At 47.9% G+C, this 20,654-nt stretch overlaps 34 non-coding genes across 34 annotated transcripts; 28 read left to right on the top strand and 6 right to left on the bottom strand.

Annotated features, from left to right (window-relative positions):
• Positions 1-379: 379 nt before the first annotated feature.
• trnaa-agc (transfer RNA alanine (anticodon AGC)) lies at positions 380-452 on the bottom strand. Its single transcript has one exon. It is a non-coding gene; the product is annotated as a tRNA-Ala (tRNA).
• A 936-nt stretch (positions 453-1,388) lies between these two features.
• trnap-ugg (transfer RNA proline (anticodon UGG)) lies at positions 1,389-1,460 on the top strand. The gene has a single exon. It is a non-coding gene; the product is annotated as a tRNA-Pro (tRNA).
• Positions 1,461-1,557: 97 nt separating this feature from the next.
• trnai-aau (transfer RNA isoleucine (anticodon AAU)) lies at positions 1,558-1,631 on the top strand. The gene has a single exon. It is a non-coding gene; the product is annotated as a tRNA-Ile (tRNA).
• A 101-nt stretch (positions 1,632-1,732) lies between these two features.
• Positions 1,733-1,805, top strand: trnaf-gaa (transfer RNA phenylalanine (anticodon GAA)). Its single transcript has one exon. It is a non-coding gene; the product is annotated as a tRNA-Phe (tRNA).
• Positions 1,806-1,940: 135 nt separating this feature from the next.
• Positions 1,941-2,012, top strand: trnaq-uug (transfer RNA glutamine (anticodon UUG)). The gene has a single exon. It is a non-coding gene; the product is annotated as a tRNA-Gln (tRNA).
• An 857-nt stretch (positions 2,013-2,869) lies between these two features.
• On the bottom strand, positions 2,870-2,942 carry trnaa-agc (transfer RNA alanine (anticodon AGC)). Its single transcript has one exon. It is a non-coding gene; the product is annotated as a tRNA-Ala (tRNA).
• A 936-nt stretch (positions 2,943-3,878) lies between these two features.
• Positions 3,879-3,950, top strand: trnap-ugg (transfer RNA proline (anticodon UGG)). The gene has a single exon. It is a non-coding gene; the product is annotated as a tRNA-Pro (tRNA).
• Positions 3,951-4,047: 97 nt separating this feature from the next.
• Positions 4,048-4,121, top strand: trnai-aau (transfer RNA isoleucine (anticodon AAU)). The gene has a single exon. It is a non-coding gene; the product is annotated as a tRNA-Ile (tRNA).
• Positions 4,122-4,222: 101 nt separating this feature from the next.
• trnaf-gaa (transfer RNA phenylalanine (anticodon GAA)) lies at positions 4,223-4,295 on the top strand. Its single transcript has one exon. It is a non-coding gene; the product is annotated as a tRNA-Phe (tRNA).
• A 135-nt stretch (positions 4,296-4,430) lies between these two features.
• On the top strand, positions 4,431-4,502 carry trnaq-uug (transfer RNA glutamine (anticodon UUG)). The gene has a single exon. It is a non-coding gene; the product is annotated as a tRNA-Gln (tRNA).
• An 856-nt stretch (positions 4,503-5,358) lies between these two features.
• trnaa-agc (transfer RNA alanine (anticodon AGC)) lies at positions 5,359-5,431 on the bottom strand. Its single transcript has one exon. It is a non-coding gene; the product is annotated as a tRNA-Ala (tRNA).
• A 4,392-nt stretch (positions 5,432-9,823) lies between these two features.
• Positions 9,824-9,895, top strand: trnap-ugg (transfer RNA proline (anticodon UGG)). The gene has a single exon. It is a non-coding gene; the product is annotated as a tRNA-Pro (tRNA).
• Positions 9,896-9,992: 97 nt separating this feature from the next.
• Positions 9,993-10,066, top strand: trnai-aau (transfer RNA isoleucine (anticodon AAU)). The gene has a single exon. It is a non-coding gene; the product is annotated as a tRNA-Ile (tRNA).
• A 106-nt stretch (positions 10,067-10,172) lies between these two features.
• Positions 10,173-10,245, top strand: trnaf-gaa (transfer RNA phenylalanine (anticodon GAA)). The gene has a single exon. It is a non-coding gene; the product is annotated as a tRNA-Phe (tRNA).
• Positions 10,246-10,380: 135 nt separating this feature from the next.
• trnaq-uug (transfer RNA glutamine (anticodon UUG)) lies at positions 10,381-10,452 on the top strand. The gene has a single exon. It is a non-coding gene; the product is annotated as a tRNA-Gln (tRNA).
• Positions 10,453-11,298: 846 nt separating this feature from the next.
• trnaa-agc (transfer RNA alanine (anticodon AGC)) lies at positions 11,299-11,371 on the bottom strand. The gene has a single exon. It is a non-coding gene; the product is annotated as a tRNA-Ala (tRNA).
• Positions 11,372-12,307: 936 nt separating this feature from the next.
• trnap-ugg (transfer RNA proline (anticodon UGG)) lies at positions 12,308-12,379 on the top strand. Its single transcript has one exon. It is a non-coding gene; the product is annotated as a tRNA-Pro (tRNA).
• A 97-nt stretch (positions 12,380-12,476) lies between these two features.
• trnai-aau (transfer RNA isoleucine (anticodon AAU)) lies at positions 12,477-12,550 on the top strand. The gene has a single exon. It is a non-coding gene; the product is annotated as a tRNA-Ile (tRNA).
• Positions 12,551-12,656: 106 nt separating this feature from the next.
• On the top strand, positions 12,657-12,729 carry trnaf-gaa (transfer RNA phenylalanine (anticodon GAA)). The gene has a single exon. It is a non-coding gene; the product is annotated as a tRNA-Phe (tRNA).
• A 135-nt stretch (positions 12,730-12,864) lies between these two features.
• On the top strand, positions 12,865-12,936 carry trnaq-uug (transfer RNA glutamine (anticodon UUG)). Its single transcript has one exon. It is a non-coding gene; the product is annotated as a tRNA-Gln (tRNA).
• An 857-nt stretch (positions 12,937-13,793) lies between these two features.
• On the bottom strand, positions 13,794-13,866 carry trnaa-agc (transfer RNA alanine (anticodon AGC)). The gene has a single exon. It is a non-coding gene; the product is annotated as a tRNA-Ala (tRNA).
• A 936-nt stretch (positions 13,867-14,802) lies between these two features.
• On the top strand, positions 14,803-14,874 carry trnap-ugg (transfer RNA proline (anticodon UGG)). The gene has a single exon. It is a non-coding gene; the product is annotated as a tRNA-Pro (tRNA).
• A 97-nt stretch (positions 14,875-14,971) lies between these two features.
• trnai-aau (transfer RNA isoleucine (anticodon AAU)) lies at positions 14,972-15,045 on the top strand. The gene has a single exon. It is a non-coding gene; the product is annotated as a tRNA-Ile (tRNA).
• A 96-nt stretch (positions 15,046-15,141) lies between these two features.
• Positions 15,142-15,214, top strand: trnaf-gaa (transfer RNA phenylalanine (anticodon GAA)). The gene has a single exon. It is a non-coding gene; the product is annotated as a tRNA-Phe (tRNA).
• A 135-nt stretch (positions 15,215-15,349) lies between these two features.
• On the top strand, positions 15,350-15,421 carry trnaq-uug (transfer RNA glutamine (anticodon UUG)). Its single transcript has one exon. It is a non-coding gene; the product is annotated as a tRNA-Gln (tRNA).
• Positions 15,422-16,804: 1,383 nt separating this feature from the next.
• On the top strand, positions 16,805-16,876 carry trnap-ugg (transfer RNA proline (anticodon UGG)). Its single transcript has one exon. It is a non-coding gene; the product is annotated as a tRNA-Pro (tRNA).
• Positions 16,877-16,973: 97 nt separating this feature from the next.
• trnai-aau (transfer RNA isoleucine (anticodon AAU)) lies at positions 16,974-17,047 on the top strand. The gene has a single exon. It is a non-coding gene; the product is annotated as a tRNA-Ile (tRNA).
• Positions 17,048-17,153: 106 nt separating this feature from the next.
• trnaf-gaa (transfer RNA phenylalanine (anticodon GAA)) lies at positions 17,154-17,226 on the top strand. Its single transcript has one exon. It is a non-coding gene; the product is annotated as a tRNA-Phe (tRNA).
• Positions 17,227-17,361: 135 nt separating this feature from the next.
• Positions 17,362-17,433, top strand: trnaq-uug (transfer RNA glutamine (anticodon UUG)). The gene has a single exon. It is a non-coding gene; the product is annotated as a tRNA-Gln (tRNA).
• An 857-nt stretch (positions 17,434-18,290) lies between these two features.
• trnaa-agc (transfer RNA alanine (anticodon AGC)) lies at positions 18,291-18,363 on the bottom strand. Its single transcript has one exon. It is a non-coding gene; the product is annotated as a tRNA-Ala (tRNA).
• Positions 18,364-19,299: 936 nt separating this feature from the next.
• On the top strand, positions 19,300-19,371 carry trnap-ugg (transfer RNA proline (anticodon UGG)). The gene has a single exon. It is a non-coding gene; the product is annotated as a tRNA-Pro (tRNA).
• Positions 19,372-19,468: 97 nt separating this feature from the next.
• On the top strand, positions 19,469-19,542 carry trnai-aau (transfer RNA isoleucine (anticodon AAU)). Its single transcript has one exon. It is a non-coding gene; the product is annotated as a tRNA-Ile (tRNA).
• A 106-nt stretch (positions 19,543-19,648) lies between these two features.
• Positions 19,649-19,721, top strand: trnaf-gaa (transfer RNA phenylalanine (anticodon GAA)). The gene has a single exon. It is a non-coding gene; the product is annotated as a tRNA-Phe (tRNA).
• A 135-nt stretch (positions 19,722-19,856) lies between these two features.
• Positions 19,857-19,928, top strand: trnaq-uug (transfer RNA glutamine (anticodon UUG)). Its single transcript has one exon. It is a non-coding gene; the product is annotated as a tRNA-Gln (tRNA).
• The last annotated feature ends 726 nt before the right edge of the window (positions 19,929-20,654 follow it).

Genomic DNA, 20,654 nt, shown 5'->3' with positions numbered 1-20,654 from the left:
CTTTAGGGAACTGTGTGTAAAATGGCAATGTTTTGCAACCAATTTGCACAGGACCATGTCTGAAATACTTTTTGGCAGCTGTGAGCCCCAAAAAAAGCTAACGTGGGAGTGTCGCAGCATTGCGTCAGTGCTCAGTCGGTCTCTTTAGGGCAATGGTTTTCAAACCTTTCCTGGAGGCAACCCTGTCCTGAACATTTCGTATGTCTGCCTTATTAGACACACCCAAATCAGGTCTTGCAGTCTCTATTAATGAGCTGATGATTTGAAACTGGTGTGTTAGATGAGGGGAAATGCAAAATGTGCAGGGCAGGGATGCCTCCAGGAAAGGGTTGAAAACCACTGATTTAGGGATGTGTGAGTAAAAGGGCAGGAGCCAACTTGGAGAATGCGGGCATCGATCCCGCTACCTCTCGCATGCTAAGCGAGCGCTCTACCATTTGAGCTAATTCCCCTGGCCTTTCAAGAATGACGAGCATAGCTGCGAATGACCGGCTTGATGCAAAGAGGCCGTCCCTCCTCTGGGCTTGCACCTTTGCACTGGCCGCGATTGTGTTGTCGAATTAACAAAGAGATTTAGCTTTTGTGTTAAAGGACCTTCTCGGTCTTGTTACGCCAGTATGCATGTGCGGATTCTTGTATTATGCAGACCACCTTGCATCACTCGGGTCACGCAGACAACTTCTCACCTCTTTTTCTCACACTGACTTAAAGAATAAGGAAGCGGTTCTCCATTCCAGTCCTCGCTCCCCAAAGGTCTGCATATTTTGCATGTCTCTCTTTGTTAGCACACCTGATTTGGATAATCAGCTCATTAGAAGTGAGCTCCTTGCGATTGACATGGTCCCTACACAGTGTTCATTGCTCCCCACTCCCTGAGCAGGGGAAATCCGTCGAAGTTTACTTCACTTTGGAACATTGGTTCACGGATTTGCGCTGCGCAACGTCTTCACACATGGACAAGTGTGACATCATATACCTCTGTATATCTCTGTACACCTCTGTGTTAGTCACTTTGAACTGAACGTACACATACGCTCTGAACTTGAATCACGGAGGGATGTCATGTGATGTCCACTTCTCAGGGCACTTACGTTTGAATGGAACAAATGTCTGAAGCTATACGAGAAACATACAAAATCTGAAGAGCAGGGGGCTCGAGGACTGGAATTGAGAACCGCTGGTCTAAGTGACATCTGACAGTTTCAGCTGTCCTCCCTAACATCCCTCTACATGTTAGATACAGCCACATTTTTAGGTCAGTTAAGAGGCCAACTTGCGTTCGTTAGCCTTTAACACTGTCTCGAGGTCTTTGATTGCTTCCACGTTAGTTCATGTTCCTTCTTTTATTGATGCTGCACTAGCTCTTTTTTCTCGGCACAGCACAGGAAGGCTCGTTGGTCTAGGGGTATGATTCTCGCTTTGGGTGCGAGAGGTCCCGGGTTCAAATCCCGGACGAGCCCTTGGTCGGGATAAAACGTGAAGCTTTGTTGTCTCATTGCGTTCACTAACATTGAGGCAGTTTTTTATTCAATCGGGTAGAAAAAGATGGCTAAGGGAGGCCGGTTAGCTCAGATGGTTAGAGCGTGGTGCTAATAACGCCAAGGTCACGGGTTCGATCCCCGTACTGGCCAGCTGTTTTTATTGTCTGGGGGCTCATCTCTGCTCTTCTCCTGTGACAAAGAGTAGGGTGATCTCACTGAAATCCCTGCTTGCTAAGCAGGAGCTTGTTGTGGCCGAAATAGCTCAGTTGGGAGAGCGTTAGACTGAAGATCTAAAGGTCCCTGGTTCGATCCCGGGTTTCGGCAAAATCTCCCACTCTTTTCCGTTTTTTGAGGCGGGCCAGTGACCAAAAATCACTGGGTTCCAACTTCTCTGTATAACTGCTTCCCCACTGCCACGGAGCTATCTGTTTCCCAGTTGGCCACCAAACAAGCAGTTTCGGTTCCATGGTGTAATGGTCAGCACTCTGGGCTTTGAATCCAGCGATCTGAGTTCGAATCTCGGTGGAACCTGTGTGCTTTCTTGCCGCAGGAAAAGATAAAAACAGCACTAGGTTGTCACTGGTGACAGTCTTTGTGGCCCTGTGAGCAACGGCTGCTCCAGGTAAGGTTTCATGGTGTAATGGTTAGCACTCTGAATCCAGTGATCCGAGTTTAAATCGCGATGGGACCACTTTTTGCAACCAATTTGCGCAGGACCATGTCTGAAATACTTTTTGGCAGCTTTGAGTCCAAAAAAATTAACTAACGTAGAGACTGTGGCAGCATTGCATCGATGCCCAGTCGGTCTCTTTAGGGCACTGGTTCTCAAACCTGTCTTGGAGGCACCCCTGCCCTGCACAGCTTGATTGTCTGCCTTATTAGACACACCCAAATAAGGTCTTGCGGTCTCTATAAAAGAGTTGATGATTTGAAACAGGTGTGATAGATGAGGGAAACATTCAAAATGTGTAGGGCAGGGGTGCCTCCAGGACAGGTTTGAAAACCACTGCTTTAGGGAACTGTGTGTAAAATGGCAATGTTTTGCAACCAATTTGCACAGGACCATGTCTGAAATACTTTTTGGCAGCTGTGAGCCCCAAAAAAAGCTAACGTGGGAGTGTCGCAGCATTGCGTCAGTGCTCAGTCGGTCTCTTTAGGGCAATGGTTTTCAAACCTTTCCTGGAGGCAACCCTGTCCTGAACATTTCGTATGTCTCCCTTATTAGACACACCCAAATCAGGTCTTGCAGTCTCTATTAATGAGCTGATGATTTGAAACTGGTGTGTTAGATGAGGGGAAATGCAAAATGTGCAGGGCAGGGATGCCTCCAGGAAAGGGTTGAAAACCACTGATTTAGGGATGTGTGAGTAAAAGGGCAGGAGCCAACTTGGAGAATGCGGGCATCGATCCCGCTACCTCTCGCATGCTAAGCGAGCGCTCTACCATTTGAGCTAATTCCCCTGGCCTTTCAAGAATGACGAGCATAGCTGCGAATGACCGGCTTGATGCAAAGAGGCCGTCCCTCCTCTGGGCTTGCACCTTTGCACTGGCCGCGATTGTGTTGTCGAATTAACAAAGAGATTTAGCTTTTGTGTTAAAGGACCTTCTCGGTCTTGTTACGCCAGTATGCATGTGCGGATTCTTGTATTATGCAGACCACCTTGCATCACTCGGGTCACGCAGACAACTTCTCACCTCTTTTTCTCACACTGACTTAAAGAATAAGGAAGCGGTTCTCCATTCCAGTCCTCGCTCCCCAAAGGTCTGCATATTTTGCATGTCTCTCTTTGTTAGCACACCTGATTTGGATAATCAGCTCATTAGAAGTGAGCTCCTTGCGATTGACATGGTCCCTACACAGTGTTCATTGCTCCCCACTCCCTGAGCAGGGGAAATCCGTCGAAGTTTACTTCACTTTGGAACATTGGTTCACGGATTTGCGCTGCGCAACGTCTTCACACATGGACAAGTGTGACATCATATACCTCTGTATATCTCTGTACACCTCTGTGTTAGTCACTTTGAACTGAACGTACACATACGCTCTGAACTTGAATCACGGAGGGATGTCATGTGATGTCCACTTCTCAGGGCACTTACGTTTGAATGGAACAAATGTCTGAAGCTATACGAGAAACATACAAAATCTGAAGAGCAGGGGGCTCGAGGACTGGAATTGAGAACCGCTGGTCTAAGTGACATCTGACAGTTTCAGCTGTCCTCCCTAACATCCCTCTACATGTTAGATACAGCCACATTTTTAGGTCAGTTAAGAGGCCAACTTGCGTTCGTTAGCCTTTAACACTGTCTCGAGGTCTTTGATTGCTTCCACGTTAGTTCATGTTCCTTCTTTTATTGATGCTGCACTAGCTCTTTTTTCTCGGCACAGCACAGGAAGGCTCGTTGGTCTAGGGGTATGATTCTCGCTTTGGGTGCGAGAGGTCCCGGGTTCAAATCCCGGACGAGCCCTTGGTCGGGATAAAACGTGAAGCTTTGTTGTCTCATTGCGTTCACTAACATTGAGGCAGTTTTTTATTCAATCGGGTAGAAAAAGATGGCTAAGGGAGGCCGGTTAGCTCAGATGGTTAGAGCGTGGTGCTAATAACGCCAAGGTCGCGGGTTCGATCCCCGTACTGGCCAGCTGTTTTTATTGTCTGGGGGCTCATCTCTGCTCTTCTCCTGTGACAAAGAGTAGGGTGATCTCACTGAAATCCCTGCTTGCTAAGCAGGAGCTTGTTGTGGCCGAAATAGCTCAGTTGGGAGAGCGTTAGACTGAAGATCTAAAGGTCCCTGGTTCGATCCCGGGTTTCGGCAAAATCTCCCACTCTTTTCCGTTTTTTGAGGCGGGCCAGTGACCAAAAATCACTGGGTTCCAACTTCTCTGTATAACTGCTTCCCCACTGCCACGGAGCTATCTGTTTCCCAGTTGGCCACCAAACAAGCAGTTTCGGTTCCATGGTGTAATGGTCAGCACTCTGGGCTTTGAATCCAGCGATCTGAGTTCGAATCTCGGTGGAACCTGTGTGCTTTCTTGCCGCAGGAAAAGATAAAAACAGCACTAGGTTGTCACTGGTGACAGTCTTTGTGGCCCTGTGAGCAACGGCTGCTCCAGGTAAGGTTTCATGGTGTAATGGTTAGCACTCTGAATCCAGTGATCCGAGTTTAAATCGCGATGGGACCACTTTTTGCAACCAATTTGCGCAGGACCATGTCTGAAATATTTTTGGCAGCTTTGAGTCCAAAAAAATTAACTAACGTAGAGACTGTGGCAGCATTGCATCGATGCCCAGTCGGTCTCTTTAGGGCACTGGTTCTCAAACCTGTCTTGGAGGCACCCCTGCCCTGCACAGCTTGATTGTCTGCCTTATTAGACACACCCAAATAAGGTCTTGCGGTCTCTATAAAAGAGTTGATGATTTGAAACAGGTGTGATAGATGAGGGAAACATTCAAAATGTGTAGGGCAGGGGTGCCTCCAGGACAGGTTTGAAAACCACTGCTTTAGGGAACTGTGTGTAAAATGGCAATGTTTTGCAACCAATTTGCACAGGACCATGTCTGAAATACTTTTTGGCAGCTGTGAGCCCCAAAAAAAGCTAACGTGGGAGTGTCGCAGCATTGCGTCAGTGCTCAGTCGGTCTCTTTAGGGCAATGGTTTTCAAACCTTTCCTGGAGGCAACCCTGTCCTGAACATTTCGTATGTCTCCCTTATTAGACACACCCAAATCAGGTCTTGCAGTCTCTATTAATGAGCTGATGATTTGAAACTGGTGTGTTAGATGAGGGGAAATGCAAAATGTGCAGGGCAGGGATGCCTCCAGGAAAGGGTTGAAAACCACTGATTTAGGGATGTGTGAGTAAAAGGGCAGGAGCCAACTTGGAGAATGCGGGCATCGATCCCGCTACCTCTCGCATGCTAAGCGAGCGCTCTACCATTTGAGCTAATTCCCCTGGCCTTTCAAGAATGACGAGCATAGCTGCGAATGACCGGCTTGATGCAAAGAGGCCGTCCCTCCTCTGGGCTTGCACCTTTGCACTGGCCGCGATTGTGTTGTCGAATTAACAAAGAGATTTAGCTTTTGTGTTAAAGGACCTTCTCGGTCTTGTTACGCCAGTATGCATGTGCGGATTCTTGTATTATGCAGACCACCTTGCATCACTCGGGTCACGCAGACAACTTCTCACCTCTTTTTCTCACACTGACTTAAAGAATAAGGAAGCGGTTCTCCATTCCAGTCCTCGCTCCCCAAAGGTCTGCATATTTTGCATGTCTCTCTTTGTTAGCACACCTGATTTGGATAATCAGCTCATTAGAAGTGAGCTCCTTGCGATTGACATGGTCCCTACACAGTGTTCATTGCTCCCCACTCCCTGAGCAGGGGAAATCCGTCGAAGTTTACTTCACTTTGGAACATTGGTTCACGGATTTGCGCTGCGCAACGTCTTCACACATGGACAAGTTTAGATTAGATTAGATTAGATTCAACTTTATTGTCACTGCACATGTAGGTACAAGGCAACGAAATGCAGTTAGCATCTAACCAGAAGTGCAATAAGCAGTAAGTACAGAATAAAGGTCTATAATATGTACAATAACTATACAGGTAAGTATTATGGACATAATTTACAGATATTAAATACTATAAGCACGATATACAGATAGGTGTACTATGAACATACTATACAGATGGGCTATGTAAAAGTGTATGTACACTATAGGCAGAACTATGAACATAATTTACAGTATTGCAATGGACAGTAAAGTGCATAGAAAAAAAATATTTCAATGTGCAAATGGATTATACATTGTTCCTGGATGAACAGGCAGTAGTGCAAGTAATAACAAGTTACTTTTTGCTTGTTGTGAGTAAATAAATAAATCAGAGTGTTGAAGAGGGGGAGGAGACTATGTGTGGTGTGGGGGGAGTTGAGGTGTGTCAGAGGGCAGAGTTCAGCAAGGAGACAGCTTTAGGGAAAAAGCTGTTCCTGAATCTTGTGGTCCTTGTCCGGAGGCTCCTGAAACGCCTTCCGGAGGGGAGGAGGTTAAACAGTTCGTGGTCAGGGTGAGAGGAGTCCTTGAGAATGCTGCGAGCTCGACGTAGACAGCGTTTCTTCTGGATGTCCTCAAGAGCAGGAAGCGGTGTCCCTGTGATGCGCTGGGCAGTTTTCACCACCCTCTGCAGTGCCTTGCGGTCAGCCACTGAGCAGTTCCCATACCAGACTGTGATGCAACTGGTCAGGATGCTCTCGATCGCACACCGGTAAAAGTTCACCAGGATGGTTGAAGACAACTGGTTCTTCTTCAGTGTCCTGAGGAAGAAAAGGCGCTGGTGAGCCTTTTTGACGAGGCTGGAGGTGTTTGTGGCCCAGGACAGTTCCTCCGAGATGGTGGTTCCCAGGAACTTGAAGCTGGAGACACGTTCAACAACCATCCCGTTAATGTGGATGGGGTCATGCGTGCTTCCTTTCTTCTTCCTGAAGTCCATAATGAGCTCCTTGGTCTTATTGGTGTTAAGGAGCAGGTTATTGTCAGCGCACCATGTGGCCAGGTGCTGTATCTCTTCCCTGTAGGCAGTCTCATCGTTGTCACTGATGAGGCCAATCACCGTGGTGTCGTCTGCAAACTTAATGATGGAGTTGGATCCATGCACAGGCTTGCAGTCGTGGGTGTAAAGGGAGTAGAGGAATGGGCTCAGCACACAGCCCTGTGGTACGCCAGTGTTAAGTGTGATGGTGGTGGAGTGGGTGTGGCCTGACCGAACATGCTGAGGCCTGTTGGTCAGAAAGTCCATAATCCAGTTGCAGAGGGAGCTGTTAATGTCCAGGTCTCCAAGTTTTGTGGTCAGCTTGGAGGGAATGACGGTGTTAAATGCTGAACTGAAATCAACAAACAACATCCTAACATACGTGTTGTTATGGTCCAGGTGTGTGAGTGCAGAGTGCAGCACTGTGCATACTGCATCCTCTGTGCTCCTATTTCTGCGGTAAGCAAATTGGTGTGGGTCCAGTGTGGGTGGGAGGCAGTCTTTGAGATGTGCAAGGACCAGTCGCTCGAAGCACTTCATAATGATGGGTGTGAGTGCTACGGGGCGATAGTCATTGAGGCAGGTTGGGGAGGAGTGTTTTGGTACTGGCACAATGGATGTGGACTTAAAACATGTAGGCACAGTTGCTTGGATGAGGGACATGTTGAAAATGTCTGTGAAGACCCCTGCAAGCTGCTCTGCACATGCCCTAAGCACACGTCCAGGAATGCCATCCGGGCCAGCAGCCTTGCGTGCGTTGATCCGGCTCAGTGCAGTGTGGACATCTGTGGAGGTGAGTTTGAGAGGTTGGTGGTCTGAAGAGGCTGAGATTTTGGTGGCCGTCTCCTTGCTGTCGCTGTTGAAGCGAGCATAAAAGTCATTTAGCTCGTTAAGGAAGGAGACGTCCGTGACTGTTGGTGTGGAGTTGCTTGACTTGTAGTCACTGATAATCTGGATGCCCTGCCACATGCGTCGGGGGTCAGAGTTGGAAAAATGTTCCTCTACCTTCAACTTGTAGCAGTACTTTGCCTTTTTGATGCCCCTTTTCAGGTTAGCCCTGGATTTACTGTAGGCCTGAGCGTCGTCTGACCTGAAAGCGGTGTTGCGGGCTTTCAGCAGAAGTCGCACCTCCTTGTTCATCCATGGCTTCTGATTAGGGTATGTTGTTATCTGTTTTTCTGTTGTTACACTGTCAATGGTGGAGTTGATGTGATCCAGTACAGAGGAGGTGTAGATATCAATGTCCGTGTGAGAGCCACAGGCAGCCTGTGAAGCAAACATACTCCAGTCAGTGTGTTGAAACCTGTCTTGAAGTAAAGAGTCAGCTCCAGTTGGCCACACTTTGATGGTCCTCACTGATGGCTTCACACGGTTGATGAGGGGTGAATACTTAGGGGTGAGAAACAAAGAAAGGTGATCAGACTGTCCGAGGTGGGGGAGGGGGCTCGCGATGTAAGCTCCATTAATGTTTGTATAAACATGATCCAAAGTTTTGTCTCCTCTGGTGTGGCAGGAAACATGCTGGTGAAATTTGGGGAGTACTGTTTTTAATTTGCAGTGATTAAAATCACCCGCGACAATAAAAGCAGCCTCCGGGTGAGCAGTCTGTTGTTTACTAATGGCTGCATGAAGTTCGTTCAAAGCAAGCTTGGCATTAGCATCCGGTGGAATATAGACTGCGGTTATTATGGTGGAAGTGAACTCCCGTGGCAGATAAAAAGGTCTACATTTAACCATGAGAAACTCTAGGTTAGCTGAGCAGTGTCTCCCAACAATGACAGTGTTCGTACACCAAGCTTTGTTGACATAAATGCACAATCCACCACCTCTTGTCTTGCCTGAGTCATCTGCCGTTCTATCTGCCCGGAGCGTGTAGCGTCCTGCTAGCTCAATGGCATTGTTGGGTACGTCGCTGTGTAGCCATGTTTCTGTGAAAACCATGACATTGCAGTCCAGAAGTTTCTTACTGTGGGTGATGCGGAGTCGTAACTCATCCATTTTGTTCACCAGTGACCGCACATTAGCGAGAAAAATGCTGGGTAAAGAGAGCCGGAGCGGTGTTAGCTTTAGCTTAGCTCTTAGACCTCCGCGCTTCCCCCGCCTTTGTTTACGATCTCGACGCCGCCTGCGAGCACTTCCGCCCGGCCGGGTAGAGTGCGAAGCTTCGGGTGTTCTAGCGATCTCAGGGATGAGTCGAAGATTGGTGATAAAACTGCTGGTAAAGTCCTCACCGATATCCAAAAGCTCCTGTCGGGTGTATGATGTTAAAGCAAAGCTGTTCAGTACGAACAGACCCGAGATGAGCAGGAATAAAACTGCAAAATTGCAAAAACTGGAGAGACGCTGAGCCTCGCGATGTGTTCGCGCCGCCATCTTGGTCAATTGGTCAAGTGTGACATCATATACCTCTGTATACCTCTGTACACCTCTGTGTTAATCACTTTGAACTGAACGTACACATACGCTCTGAACTTGAATCACGGAGGGATGTCATGTGATGTCCACTTCTCAGGGCACTTACGTTTGAATGGAACAAATGTCTGAAGCTATACGAGAAACATACAAAATCTGAAGAGCAGGGGGCTCGAGGACTGGAATTGAGAACCGCTGGTCTAAGTGACATCTGACAGTTTCAGCTGTCCTCCCTAACATCCCTCTACATGTTAGATACAGCCACATTTTTAGGTCAGTTAAGAGGCCAACTTGCGTTCGTTAGCCTTTAACACTGTCTCGAGGTCTTTGATTGCTTCCACGTTAGTTCATGTTCCTTCTTTTATTGATGCTGCACTAGCTCTTTTTTCTCGGCCCAGCACAGGAAGGCTCGTTGGTCTAGGGGTATGATTCTCGCTTTGGGTGCGAGAGGTCCCGGGTTCAAATCCCGGACGAGCCCTTGGTCGGGATAAAACGTGAAGCTTTGTTGTCTCATTGCGTTCACTAACATTGAGGCAGTTTTTTATTCAATCGGGTAGAGACAGATGGCTAAGGGAGGCCGGTTAGCTCAGATGGTTAGAGCGTGGTGCTAATAACGCCAAGGTCGCGGGTTCGATCCGCGTACTGGCCAGCTGTTTTTATTGTCTGGGGGCTCATCTCTGCTCTGCTCTTCTCCTGTGACGAAGAGTAGGGTGATCTCACTGAAATCCCTGCTTGCTAAGCAGGAGCTTGTTGTGGCCGAAATAGCTCAGTTGGCAGAGCGTTAGACTGAAGATCTAAAGGTCCCTGGTTCGATCCTGGGTTTCGGCAAAATCTCCCACTCTTTTCCGTTTTTTGAGGCGGGCCAGTGACCAAAAATCACTGGGTTCCAACTTCTCTGTATAACTGCTTCCCCACTGCCACGGAGCTATCTGTTTCCCAGTTGGCCACCAAACAAGTAGTTTCGGTACCATGGTGTAATGGTCAGCACTCTGGGCTTTGAATCCAGTGATCTGAGTTCGAATCTCGGTGGAACCTGTGTGCTTTCTTGCAGCAGGAAAATATAAAAACAGCACTAGGTTGTCACTGGTGACAGTCTTTGTGGCCCTGTGAGCAACGGCTGCTCCAGGTAAGGTTTCATGGTGTAATGGTTAGCACTCTGAATCCAGTGATCCGAGTTCAAATCACTTTTTGCAACCAATTTGCGCAGGACCATGTCTGAAATACTTTTTGGCAGCTTTGAGTCCAAAAAAATTTACTAACGTAGAGACTGTGGCAGCATTGCATCGATGCCCAGTCGGTCTCTTTAGGGCACTGGTTCTCAAACCTGTCCTTGAGGCACCCCTGCCCTGCACAGCTTGATTGTCTGCCTTATTAGACACACCCAAATAAGGTCTTGCGGTCTCTATCAATGAGTTGATGATTTGAAACAGTTGTGATAGATGAGGGAAACATTCAAAATGTGTAGGGCAGGGGTGCCTCCAGGACAGGTTTGAAAACCACTGCTTTAGGGAACTGTGTGTAAAATGGCAATGTTTTGCAACCAATTTGCACAGGACCATGTCTGAAATACTTTTTGGCAGCTGTGAGCCCCAAAAAAAGCTAACGTGGGAGTGTCGCAGCATTGCGTCAGTGCTCAGTCGGTCTCTTTAGGGCAATGGTTTTCAAACCTTTCCTGGAGGCAACCCTGTCCTGAACATTTCGTATGTCTCCCTTATTAGACACACCCAAATCAGGTCTTGCAGTCTCTATTAATGAGCTGATGATTTGAAACTGGTGTGTTAGATGAGGGGAAATGCAAAATGTGCAAGGCAGGGATGCCTCCAGGACAGGATTGAAAACCACTGATTTAGGGATGTGTGAGTAAAAGGGCAGGAGCCAACTTGGAGAATGCGGGCATCGATCCCGCTACCTCTCGCATGCTAAGCGAGCGCTCTACCATTTGAGCTAATTCCCCTGGCCTTTCAAGAATGACGAGCATAGCTGCGAATGACCGGCTTGATGCAAAGAGGCCGTCCCTCCTCTGGGCTTGCACCTTTGCACTGGCCGCGATTGTGTTGTCGAATTAACAAAGAGATTTAGCTTTTGTGTTAAAGGACCTTCTCGGTCTTGTTACGCCAGTATGCATGTGCGGATTCTTGTATTATGCAGACCACCTTGCATCACTCGGGTCACGCAGACAACTTCTCACCTCTTTTTCTCACACTGACTTAAAGAATAAGGAAGCGGTTCTCCATTCCAGTCCTCGCTCCCCAAAGGTCTGCATATTTTGCATGTCTCTCTTTGTTAGCACACCTGATTTGGATAATCAGCTCATTAGAAGTGAGCTCCTTGCGATTGACATGGTCCCTACACAGTGTTCATTGCTCCCCACTCCCTGAGCAGGGGAAATCCGTCAAAGTTTACTTCACTTTGGAACATTGGTTCACGGATTTGCGCTGCGCAACGTCTTCACACATGGACAAGTGTGACATCATATACCTCTGTATACCTCTGTACACCTCTGTGTTAGTCACTTTGAACTGAACGTACACATACGCTCTGAACTTGAATCACGGAGGGATGTCATGTGATGTCCACTTCTCAGGGCACTTACGTTTGAATGGAACAAATGTCTGAAGCTATACGAGAAACATACAAAATCTGAAGAGCAGGGGGCTCGAGGACTGGAATTGAGAACCGCTGGTCTAAGTGACATCTGACAGTTTCAGCTGTCCTCCCTAACATCCCTCTACATGTTAGATACAGCCACATTTTTAGGTCAGTTAAGAGGCCAACTTGCGTTCGTTAGCCTTTAACACTGTCTCGAGGTCTTTGATTGCTTCCACGTTAGTTCATGTTCCTTCTTTTATTGATGCTGCACTAGCTCTTTTTTCTCTGCCCAGCACAGGAAGGCTCGTTGGTCTAGGGGTATGATTCTCGCTTTGGGTGCGAGAGGTCCCGGGTTCAAATCCCGGACGAGCCCTTGGTCGGGATAAAACGTGAAGCTTTGTTGTCTCATTGCGTTCACTAACATTGAGGCAGTTTTTTATTCAATCGGGTAGAGACAGATGGCTAAGGGAGGCCGGTTAGCTCAGATGGTTAGAGCGTGGTGCTAATAACGCCAAGGTCGCGGGTTCGATCCGCGTACTGGCCAGCTGTTTTTATTGTCTGGGGGCTCATCTCTGCTCTGCTCTTCTCCTGTGACGAAGAGTAGGGTGATCTCACTGAAATCCCTGCTTGCTAAGCAGGAGCTTGTTGTGGCCGAAATAGCTCAGTTGGCAGAGCGTTAGACTGAAGATCTAAAGGTCCCTGGTTCGATCCTGGGTTTCGGCAAAATCTCCCACTCTTTTCCGTTTTTTGAGGCGGGCCAGTGACCAAAAATCACTGGGTTCCAACTTCTCTGTATAACTGCTTCCCCACTGCCACGGAGCTATCTGTTTCCCAGTTGGCCACCAAACAATTAGTTTCGGTACCATGGTGTAATGGTCAGCACTCTGGGCTTTGAATCCAGCGATCTGAGTTCGAATCTCGGTGGAACCTGTGTGCTTTCTTGCAGCAGGAAAATATAAAAACAGCACTAGGTTGTCACTGGTGACAGTCTTTGTGGCCCTGTGAGCAACGGCTGCTCCAGGTAAGGTTTCATGGTGTAATGGTTAGCACTCTGAATCCAGTGATCCGAGTTCAAATCGCTGTGGGACCACTTTTTGCAACCAATTTGCGCAGGACCATGTCTGAAATACTTTTTGGCAGCTTTGAGTCCAAAAAAATTAACTAACGTAGAGACTGTGGCAGCATTGCATCGATGCCCAGTCGGTCTCTTTAGGGCACTGGTTCTCAAACCTGTCCTTGAGGCACCCCTGCCCTGCACAGCTTGATTGTCTGCCTTATTAGACACACCCAAATAAGGTCTTGCGGTCTCTATCAATGAGTTGATGATTTGAAACAGTTGTGATAGATGAGGGAAACATTCAAAATGTGTAGGGCAGGGGTGCCTCCAGGACAGGTTTGAAAACCACTGCTTTAGGGAACTGTGTGTAAAATGGCAATGTTTTGCAACCAATTTGCACAGGACCATGTCTGAAATACTTTTTGGCAGCTGTGAGCCCCAAAAAAAGCTAACGTGGGAGTGTCGCAGCATTGCGTCAGTGCTCAGTCGGTCTCTTTAGGGCAATGGTTTTCAAACCTTTCCTGGAGGCAACCCTGTCCTGAACATTTCGTATGTCTCCCTTATTAGAAACACCCAAATCAGGTCTTGCAGTCTCTATTAATGAGCTGATGATTTGAAACTGGTGTGTTAGATGAGGGGAAATGCAAAATGTGCAGGGCAGGGATGCCTCCAGGACAGGATTGAAAACCACTGATTTAGGGATGTGTGAGTAAAAGGGCAGGAGCCAACTTGGAGAATGCGGGCATCGATCCCGCTACCTCTCGCATGCTAAGCGAGCGCTCTACCATTTGAGCTAATTCCCCTGGCCTTTCAAGAATGACGAGCATAGCTGCGAATGACCGGCTTGATGCAAAGAGGCCGTCCCTCCTCTGGGCTTGCACCTTTGCACTGGCCGCGATTGTGTTGTCGAATTAACAAAGAGATTTAGCTTTTGTGTTAAAGGACCTTCTCGGTCTTGTTACGCCAGTATGCATGTGCGGATTCTTGTATTATGCAGACCACCTTGCATCACTCGGGTCACGCAGACAACTTCTCACCTCTTTTTCTCACACTGACTTAAAGAATAAGGAAGCGGTTCTCCATTCCAGTCCTCGCTCCCCAAAGGTCTGCATATTTTGCATGTCTCTCTTTGTTAGCACACCTGATTTGGATAATCAGCTCATTAGAAGTGAGCTCCTTGCGATTGACATGGTCCCTACACAGTGTTCATTGCTCCCCACTCCCTGAGCAGGGGAAATCCGTCAAAGTTTACTTCACTTTGGAACATTGGTTCACGGATTTGCGCTGCGCAACGTCTTCACACATGGACAAGTGTGACATCATATACCTCTGTATACCTCTGTACACCTCTGTGTTAGTCACTTTGAACTGAACGTACACATACGCTCTGAACTTGAATCACGGAGGGATGTCATGTGATGTCCACTTCTCAGGGCACTTACGTTTGAATGGAACAAATGTCTGAAGCTATACGAGAAACATACAAAATCTGAAGAGCAGGGGGCTCGAGGACTGGAATTGAGAACCGCTGGTCTAAGTGACATCTGACAGTTTCAGCTGTCCTCCCTAACATCCCTCTACATGTTAGATACAGCCACCTTTTTAGGTCAGTTAAGAGGCCAACTTGCGTTCGTTAGCCTTTAACACTGTCTCGAGGTCTTTGATTGCTTCCACGTTAGTTCATGTTCCTTCTTTTATTGATGCTGCACTAGCTCTTTTTTCTCGGCCCAGCACAGGAAGGCTCGTTGGTCTAGGGGTATGATTCTCGCTTTGGGTGCGAGAGGTCCCGGGTTCAAATCCCGGACGAGCCCTTGGTCGGGATAAAACGTGAAGCTTTGTTGTCTCATTGCGTTCACTGACATTGAGGCAGTTTTTTATTCAATCGGGTAGAGACAGATGGCTAAGGGAGGCCGGTTAGCTCAGATGGTTAGAGCGTGGTGCTAATAACGCCAAGGTCGCGGGTTCGATCCCCGTACTGGCCAGCTGTTTTTATTGTCTGGGGGCTCATCTCTGCTCTGCTCTTCTCCTGTGACAAAGAGTAGGGTGATCTCACTGAAATCCCTGCTTGCTAAGCAGTGGCCGAAATAGCTCAGTTGGGAGAGCGTTAGACTGAAGATCTAAAGGTCCCTGGTTCGATCCCGGGTTTCGGCAAAATCTCCCACTCTTTTCCGTTTTTTGAGGCGGGCCAGTGACCAAAAATCACTGGGTTCCAACTTCTCTGTATAACTGCTTCCCCACTGCCACGGAGCTATCTGTTTCCCAGTTGGCCACCAAACAAGCAGTTTCGGTTCCATGGTGTAATGGTCAGCACTCTGGGCTTTGAATCCAGTGATCTGAGTTCGAATCTCGGTGGAACCTGTGTGCTTTCTTGCCGCAGGAAAAGATAAAAACAGCACTAGGTTGTCACTGGTGACAGTCTTTGTGGCCCTGTGAGCAACGGCTGCTCCAGGTAAGGTTTCATGGTGTAATGGTTAGCACTCTGAATCCAGTGATCCGAGTTCAAATCGCGGTGGGACCACTTTTTGCAACCAATTTGCGCAGGACCATGTCTGAAATACTTTTTGGCAGCTTTGAGTCCAAAAAAATTAACTAACGTAGAGACTGTGGCAGCTTTGCATCGATGCCCAGTCGGTCTCTTTAGGGCACTGGTTCTCAAACCTGTCCTGGAGGCACCCCTGCCCTGCACAGTTTGATTGTCTGCCTTATTAGACACACCCAAATAAGGTCTTGCGGTCTCTATAAAAGAGTTGATGATTTGAAACAGGTGTGATAGATGAGGGAAACATTCAAAATGTGTAGGGCAGGGGTGCCTCCAGGACAGGTTTGAAAACCACTGCTTTAGGGAACTGTGTGTAAAATGGCAATGTTTTGCAACCAATTTGCACAGGACCATGTCTGAAATACTTTTTGGCAGCTGTGAGCCCCAAAAAAAGCTAACGTGGGAGTGTCGCAGCATTGCATCAGTGCTCAGTCGGTCTCTTTAGGGCAATGGTTTTCAAACCTTTCCTGGAGGCAACCCTGTCCTGAACATTTCGTATGTCTCCCTTATTAGACACACCCAAATCAGGTCTTGCAGTCTCTATTAATGAGCTGATGATTTGAAACTGGTGTGTTAGATGAGGGGAAATGCAAAATGTGCAGGGCAGGGATGCCTCCAGGAAAGGGTTGAAAACCACTGATTTAGGGATGTGTGAGTAAAAGGGCAGGAGCCAACTTGGAGAATGCGGGCATCGATCCCCCTACCTCTCGCATGCTAAGCGAGCGCTCTACCATTTGAGCTAATTCCCCTGGCCTTTCAAGAATGACGAGCATAGCTGCGAATGACCGGCCTCTGTATACCTCTGTACACCTCTGTGTTAGTCACTTTGAACTGAACGTACACATACGCTCTGAACTTGAATCACGGAGGGATGTCATGTGATGTCCACTTCTCAGGGCACTTACGTTTGAATGGAACAAATGTCTGAAGCTATACGAGAAACATACAAAATCTGAAGAGCAGGGGGCTCGAGGACTGGAATTGAGAACCGCTGGTCTAAGTGACATCTGACAGTTTCAGCTGTCCTCCCTAACATCCCTCTACATGTTAGATACAGCAACCTTTTTAGGTCAGTTAAGAGGCCAACTTGCGTTCGTTAGCCTTTAACACTGTCTCGAGGTCTTTGATTGCTTCCACGTTAGTTCATGTTCCTTCTTTTATTGATGCTGCACTAGCTCTTTTTTCTCGGCACAGCACAGGAAGGCTCGTTGGTCTAGGGGTATGATTCTCGCTTTGGGTGCGAGAGGTCCCGGGTTCAAATCCCGGACGAGCCCTTGGTCGGGATAAAACGTGAAGCTTTGTTGTCTCATTGCGTTCACTGACATTGAGGCAGTTTTTTATTCAATCGGGTAGAGACAGATGGCTAAGTGAGGCCGGTTAGCTCAGATGGTTAGAGCGTGGTGCTAATAACGCCAAGGTCGCGGGTTCGATCCCCGTACTGGCCAGCTGTTTTTATTGTCTGGGGGCTCATCTCTGCTCTGCTCTTCTCCTGTGACAAAGAGTAGGGTGATCTCACTGAAATCCCTGCTTGCTAAGCAGGAGCTTGTTGTGGCCGAAATAGCTCAGTTGGGAGAGCGTTAGACTGAAGATCGAAAGGTCCCTGGTTCGATCCCGGGTTTCGGCAAAATCTCCCACTCTTTTCCGTTTTTTGAGGCGGGCCAGTGACCAAAAATCACTGGGTTCCAACTTCTCTGTATAACTGCTTCCCCACTGCCACGGAGCTATCTGTTTCCCAGTTGGCCACCAAACAAGCAGTTTCGGTTCCATGGTGTAATGGTCAGCACTCTGGGCTTTGAATCCAGTGATCTGAGTTCGAATCTCGGTGGAACCTGTGTGCTTTCCTGCCGCAGGAAAAGATAAAAACAGCACTAGGTTGTCACTGGTGACAGTCTTTGTGGCCCTGTGCGCAACGGCTGCTCCAGGTAAGGTTTCATGGTGTAATGGTTAGCACTCTGAATCCAGTGATCTGAGTTCAAATCGCGGTGGGACCACTTTTTGCAACCAATTTGCGCAGGACCATGTCTGAAATACTTTTTGGCAGCTTTGAGTCCAAAAAAATTAACTAACGTAGAGACTGTGGCAGCTTTGCATCGATGCCCAGTCGGTCTCTTTAGGGCACTGGTTCTCAAACCTGTCCTGGAGGCACCCCTGCCCTGCACAGTTTGATTGTCTGCCTTATTAGACACACCCAAATAAGGTCTTGCGGTCTCTATAAAAGAGTTGATGATTTGAAACAGGTGTGATAGATGAGGGAAACATTCAAAATGTGTAGGGCAGGGGTGCCTCCAGGACAGGTTTGAAAACCACTGCTTTAGGGAACTGTGTGTAAAATGGCAATGTTTTGCAACCAATTTGCACAGGACCATGTCTGAAATACTTTTTGGCAGCTGTGAGCCCCAAAAAAAGCTAACGTGGGAGTGTCGCAGCATTGCGTCAGTGCTCAGTCGGTCTCTTTAGGGCAATGGTTTTCAAACCTTTCCTGGAGGCAACCCTGTCCTGAACATTTCGTATGTCTCCCTTATTAGACACACCCAAATCAGGTCTTGCAGTCTCTATTAATGAGCTGATGATTTGAAACTGGTGTGTTAGATGAGGGGAAATGCAAAATGTGCAGGGCAGGGATGCCTCCAGGAAAGGGTTGAAAACCACTGATTTAGGGATGTGTGAGTAAAAGGGCAGGAGCCAACTTGGAGAATGCGGGCATCGATCCCGCTACCTCTCGCATGCTAAGCGAGCGCTCTACCATTTGAGCTAATTCCCCTGGCCTTTCAAGAATGACGAGCATAGCTGCGAATGACCGGCTTGATGCAAAGAGGCCGTCCCTCCTCTGGGCTTGCACCTTTGCACTGGCCGCGATTGTGTTGTCGAATTAACAAAGAGATTTAGCTTTTGTGTTAAAGGACCTTCTCGGTCTTGTTACGCCAGTATGCATGTGCGGATTCTTGTATTATGCAGACCACCTTGCATCACTCGGGTCACGCAGACAACTTCTCACCTCTTTTTCTCACACTGACTTAAAGAATAAGGAAGCGGTTCTCCATTCCAGTCCTCGCTCCCCAAAGGTCTGCATATTTTGCATGTCTCTCTTTGTTAGCACACCTGATTTGGATAATCAGCTCATTAGAAGTGAGCTCCTTGCGATTGACATGGTCCCTACACAGTGTTCATTGCTCCCCACTCCCTGAGCAGGGGAAATCCGTCGAAGTTTACTTCTCTTTGGAACATTGGTTCACGGATTTGCGCTGCGCAACGTCTTCACACATGGACAAGTGTGACATCATATACCTCTGTATACCTCTGTACACCTCTGTGCTAGTCACTTTGAACTGAACGTACACATACGCTCTGAACTTGAATCACGGAGGGATGTCATGTGATGTCCACTTCTCAGGGCACTTACGTTTGAATGGAACAAAAGTCTGAAGCTATACGAGAAACATACAAAATCTGAAGAGCAGGGGGCTCGAGGACTGGAATTGAGAACCGCTGGTCTAAGTGACATCTGACAGTTTCAGCTGTCCTCCCTAACATCCCTCTACATGTTAGATACAGCCACATTTTTAGGTCAGTTAAGAGGCCAACTTGCGTTCGTTAGCCTTTAACACTGTCTCGAGGTCTTTGATTGCTTCCACGTTAGTTCATGTTCCTTCTTTTATTGATGCTGCACTAGCTCTTTTTTCTCGGCCCAGCACAGGAAGGCTCGTTGGTCTAGGGGTATGATTCTCGCTTTGGGTGCGAGAGGTCCCGGGTTCAAATCCCGGACGAGCCCTTGGTCGGGATAAAACGGGAAGCTTTGTTGTCTCATTGCGTTCACTGACATTGAGGCAGTTTTTTATTCAATCGGGTAGAGACAGATGGCTAAGGGAGGCCGGTTAGCTCAGATGGTTAGAGCGTGGTGCTAATAACGCCAAGGTCGCGGGTTCGATCCCCGTACTGGCCAGCTGTTTTTATTGTCTGGGGGCTCATCTCTGCTCTGCTCTTCTCCTGTGACAAAGAGTAGGGTGATCTCACTGAAATCCCTGCTTGCTAAGCAGGAGCTTGTTGTGGCCGAAATAGCTCAGTTGGGAGAGCGTTAGACTGAAGATCTAAAGGTCCCTGGTTCGATCCCGGGTTTCGGCAAAATCTCCCACTCTTTTCCGTTTTTTGAGGCGGGCCAGTGACCAAAAATCACTGGGTTCCAACTTCTCTGTATAACTGCTTCCCCACTGCTGCGGAGCTATCTGTTTCCCAGTTGGCCACCAAACAAGCAGTTTCGGTTCCATGGTGTAATGGTCAGCACTCTGGGCTTTGAATCCAGTGATCTGAGTTCGAATCTCGGTGGAACCTGTGTGCTTTCCTGCCGCAGGAAAAGATAAAAACAGCACTAGGTTGTCACTGGTGACAGTCTTTGTGGCCCTGTGCGCAACGGCTGCTCCAGGTAAGGTTTCATGGTGTAATGGTTAGCACTCTGAATCCAGTGATCTGAGTTCAAATCGCGGTGGGACCACTTTTTGCAACCAATTTGCGCAGGACCATGTCTGAAATACTTTTTGGCAGCTTTGAGTCCAAAAAAATTAACTAACGTAGAGACTGTGGCAGCTTTGCATCGATGCCCAGTCGGTCTCTTTAGGGCACTGGTTCTCAAACCTGTCCTGGAGGCACCCCTGCCCTGCACAGTTTGATTGTCTGCCTTATTAGACACACCCAAATAAGGTCTTGCGGTCTCTATAAAAGAGTTGATGATTTGAAACAGGTGTGATAGATGAGGGAAACATTCAAAATGTGTAGGGCAGGGGTGCCTCCAGGACAGGTTTGAAAACCACTGCTTTAGGGAACTGTGTGTAAAATGGCAATGTTTTGCAACCAATTTGCACAGGACCATGTCTGAAATACTTTTTGGCAGCTGTGAGCCCCAAAAAAAGCTAACGTGGGAGTGTCGCAGCATTGCGTCAGTGCTCAGTCGGTCTCTTTAGGGCAATGGTTTTCAAACCTTTCCTGGAGGCAACCCTGTCCTGAACATTTCGTATGTCTCCCTTATTAGACACACCCAAATCAGGTCTTGCAGTCTCTATT

This window comes from Carassius gibelio, chromosome B10 (genome assembly GCF_023724105.1).
Source record: "Carassius gibelio isolate Cgi1373 ecotype wild population from Czech Republic chromosome B10, carGib1.2-hapl.c, whole genome shotgun sequence".
NCBI lineage: Eukaryota > Metazoa > Chordata > Actinopteri > Cypriniformes > Cyprinidae > Carassius > Carassius gibelio.
The sequence above is the reverse complement of the archived record's forward strand: the minus strand, read 5'-3'. Positions and strand labels throughout refer to the sequence as shown.